A 4,757-nucleotide genomic window follows, 5' to 3' on the forward strand; every position below is an offset into this window, starting at 1 on the left:
AGCTTTGTGCTTAACTTCAAACAAACATTACAAGTCTTTTGTAGAGAAAAAAATCAGAATTTCTAATAAAGTATTTTTGCTAAAAATGAATATTTTAATACATGGAGTCAAAGTAGTCACTGCTCCGAGTGTAAAGCGATTTTCGTGTTAAGATTAAAAATACTTTTCTTCCTCTTAGAATTAACAAATTTCTTTTGTGTAATCTCTAAAACCTCTGAAATAAATTTCCAAAGTTTTTCAATAAATCTTCATATTTTATATGCTATATTCACTACCCTAATTTTATGTGAAGTCAGTCAATTTGACCAGGCTCGTAACCACCATAAAAGATACAAAATAAATCAAAATTATCCTTTTTTTCTTTCTAGAACTACTTCAGATTGTTGCAGGAAACTACATTTGCTTACACTAAATAACTTAAAAGTTACTAACATTATACATCTGTTTCTAATTAAATTTTGCTCCCCAATGGCAGAGCGGTATGTCTGCGGACTTACAACGCTAGAATCCGGGTTTCGATACCCATGGTGGGCATAGCACAGATAGCCCACTGTGTAGCTTTGTGCTTAATTACAAACAAACAAACTAATTAAATTTTATTATCAAGACTGTCAAACTTTGTAACAAACTGTTGATAAAACTTGTGTATCTAGATACGTATCGTATTGCAGCATCAATAGCTTGATACGAAAAGTATGGACTAATTCTTATTGTATCAGCCCTAATATATATACATCCTCAGTATAATGTTATATCCTTACTGTTTTTCTTTCTTACGCAGTTCAGTTGTATTTGAAGCAACTACTACCAATTTTAAGTATAGTGTACATGAAAACAGTTTCTTCACGACTTGAAAATTTCTTAAAGAATTTTATTCAAGTCTCATACACATTCTTATAGTCTTTAACTTTCTGAGAGAAGAAATTTTTGCTAAAATTACTAAAGATTAGTCCCACATTTGTTTCTTAAGAAATAATTTTTGGGAATGTAATACCAAAGTTAAACTGTCAGGTGAAAAAAAATTTTTAGATTTTAAAACTTCGGAAAAAATCATCAAGGCATAGACCTTTTTTACCTTAAAATGATATAGGATTTTTTTGATGCACCATAAGAATGAAAACTTCAAAAATGTTGGAACTTTTCTGTATGAAAGCATTAAGGTGTTCTTGTTTTGTTTTTCAACAGTACACATAGGCCCCGCATGGCCAAGTGGTTAGGGTGCTCGACTCACAATCTGTGGGTCACGGGTTCGAATCCCCGTCCCACCAAACATACTCGCCCTTTCAGCCGTGGGGGCGTTATAATGTGACGGTCAATCCCACTATTCGTTGGTAAAAGAGTTGGCGGTGGGTGGGGATGACTAACTGCCTTCCCTCTAGTCTTACACTGCTAAATTAGGGACGGCTAGCGCAGATAGCCCTCGTGTAGCTTTGCGCGAAATTCAAACAAACAAAATCAACAGTACACGAGTAAATCTTTCTGGAAAAGAAAGAAAAATTTCTAGATGTTTAAAATATTTCTTTGAAATCTACCAGGTTTAACTCTATAGCTTTTTTTTTATGTTATATTGAGTTTGTTGATACACCAAACCCTGCCAGCCTTCTGATAGAAAAAATGCTAAAGTGAAAGTGGACAGAATGAGCTCTTAACAACAGTAGGAAAAAAAACAAAAAACAGGCTTAAACATTAAAGATTGCTTATGAGTTTGGTATTCCGAAGTTCACTGGTTTTCCCTTAGAGTAATAAGGTAGAGTATCTACAAGATTTGTTTGTTTTTTTGTTTTTTGGAATTTCGCGCAAAGCTACACGAGGGCTATCTGCGCTAGCCGTCCCTAATTTAGCAGTGTAAGACTAGAGGGAAGGCAGCTAGTCATCACCAACCACCGCCAACTCTTGGGCTACTCTTTTACCAACGAATAGTGGGATTGACCATCACATTATAACGCCCTCACGGCTGAAAGGGCGAGCATGTTTGGTGGGATGCGGATTCGAACCCGCGACCCTCAGATTGTGAGTTGAGTGCCTTATCCACCGGATACAAGAGGAAATGTATTACAGAGTTAGATTACGTTCTCTTGACTTTGACTGAGTTTAGAGTAAAGAAAGAAACTTTTGACTAAATGTAAAAATACAGTGAAAACTCTTTATTCAACATTTAGTTTATCAAAGATGAAAGATAACATCTTTATTTTAACTCTAAACTCTCCTAAGAATTTGTTAAAAGGCTTATGAATAACAAGTTAACTTTACTTGTTAAACTAAGAAGATAATTTTACTAACTAAAAATGAACTCAAACTGTACAAGAGGGCTTGAGCTGGAGAGAGAGAGAGCATAGCATTGTATACAAAATTTTATAATGGCATCCGTCTCGGGGAGTTTGCCCTACTTACGTTACTGTTCTGTGATGTCACAGTTTCATGACAACTGATTCTTTGGCTCTAAACAAAGTGACATTCACTCAAGTGCTGGATTAATGTACTTGTAATTCTGTTAAGAATGATCTCATGTAATAACCACTCTGAATCTGCTACTTTCCTGAAGGATTGAAAAAAAAGCTTAAAATTCATCCAGTGACAGTCAACATTCCTTCATCACTTCAGGCCCCCAATGGCTCTATGGCAAGTCTGAAGGCTTATGATATTAAAAACTGGTATTTGATACTTGCAGTGGGCACAGTGCAGCTAACTCATTGTGTAGCTGTGTGTTTAACCAAACAAAGAAAGCATCACTTCAGCTAACAAGGGTGGCAATGGCTGTTTTTGCCCCAGACTAATCAACATGTGTGATATTTTCAGGTAAAACCGATTTCCTGACAAGTATCAGATAAGTGAACCTACAAACAACAGCAGATTTGATCAAGGAATAAGGGAAGTGTTCAGTAATTTATAACTTGACTGATTTCATTTAAGTGTAAAATAATGAGTCTCAACAAATTTGAATAAATTCAAATATCTTTACTCTAACAAATGACAGTCTTTTACCCTAGGCTATGTTAAGCTCCACAGATTTCTATCTATCAGGAATAAAATCTGTAAAATTAAACATGTACTTGAAAAAGTCTTCACTTGAAAAATCTAGCATAAAGTGGCAATACCTCTTGACTTCTGTTTCCTCACACTACTGGTTGGCTGTTACATGTAAAAATTAAATAATAGGGTGAACAATCGCCAAGTTTTGTATATTTTTATTTAAAGAAGGATGATGTTTCGAGCTGGCGCTCTTCATCAGATCATACAGCTTACAAACTCGTTGGCCCATTGTGTAGCTTTGTGCTTAATTTCAAACAAAAAAATCAACCCACCCATAAGGTTCACACTTACACATAGCACCAATGATACTAATCATATTGCATTTTTAGACATAAGTTGCAAATGAAGACAGTAAATTTATTGTTTTATGTATATAAAAAAAACTTTTACTAATTCGTTTATTCTCCAATCTCGCCATCCTCCTTCAGTAAAAGGTGTGCATTTGGGCCAACTTACTTGCATAGACAAAATATGTAATAGTACCAGAGGAAGAAGAATTGCCAGGGATGGTTTCCAACAACTTCTTTTACATCAATAATGGCTATCCCCATAAAATATATTACTAATAATACGTTTCAGAACAAAACAAAAAGAAACATAGCCGGTAATGTCGCTGCTCTCATTCGCAAGGCTATCACTATCAGAAAATAAGGCCTTGATATAAGATAATACAAAAACCTGGAAATTCTTTTTCTTTCTGAGCTGAAACCTCATAATAATTGTAATATCAAAAAAATGCGATGCAAACTATAGTGGATGTGATCAAACTTGCACCACTGAAAACGTGGTAAAACAACGTACATGTGAAATTGATTGTCGACTACACGAAAGACTTCGAGAACCCTTCAATGATAGGAACTGTTCAGACCAAACGAATGGAAGCTAAGACTGAACATGTAGTTTCGAGCCAATGAAGTACCATGTAAAATTAAAGTTTTGGGAAAATATAACAATTACTTAGAAAGAAAATACAAATTAAAGGTAAAATTTCTCCCTTATACAGTTATAAATGTTGGCCTGTCTAAGTTCAAATTTATATAATATAAAAAGCTGTACGTACATGTGTATATTGGGGTACCGGAAAGTAATGTAGTAAAATATATTTTTAAAGTATTTATCTTTCAGTCAATTACATAATCGCCTGCCCGGCATGGCCAGGTGGTTAGGATGCTCGACTCGCAATCTGCGTGGGGGCGTTATAATGTGACGGCGAATCCCACTATTCGTTGGTAAAAGAGTAGCCCAAGATTTGGCGGTGGGTGGTGATGACTAGCTGCCTTCCCTCTAGTCTTACACTGCTAAATTAGGGACGGCTAGCGCAGATAGCCCTCGTGTAGCTTTACACGAAATTCAAAACAAACAAACATAATCCCCATTATTATTAATGACAATGTGCTATCTTTCAATCAATCTTTCAATTCCTTGTTGTTAGAAAGAAGCTTCCTTTGAGACAAAGACAACCTTTCTGAGCTTTGGTAAGATTGGGGCAGGTTTCATGATGATGATGGGGACTGCCACCAAACCTGATGCCACCATTGTCAATCACTGACAGTTGGTTAGTGTATCATCTCTTTTAATTAGTTTACTTATTATCTGCTTTGGGGCAGGTGGAGTATTATCATCTGAACTTCACTTTATATGTTTAGCTAATTCCTATTTTCCAATGTATATTCAGCCCTTTGTTGTTCCTTTGAGGTGGTTGGACTGGAAGACTCGTGCTTAGGGTA

This window comes from Limulus polyphemus, unplaced genomic scaffold (assembly GCF_000517525.1).
Source record: "Limulus polyphemus unplaced genomic scaffold, Limulus_polyphemus-2.1.2 Scaffold2700, whole genome shotgun sequence".
In the NCBI taxonomy this organism is placed as follows: Eukaryota; Metazoa; Arthropoda; class Merostomata; order Xiphosura; family Limulidae; genus Limulus; species Limulus polyphemus.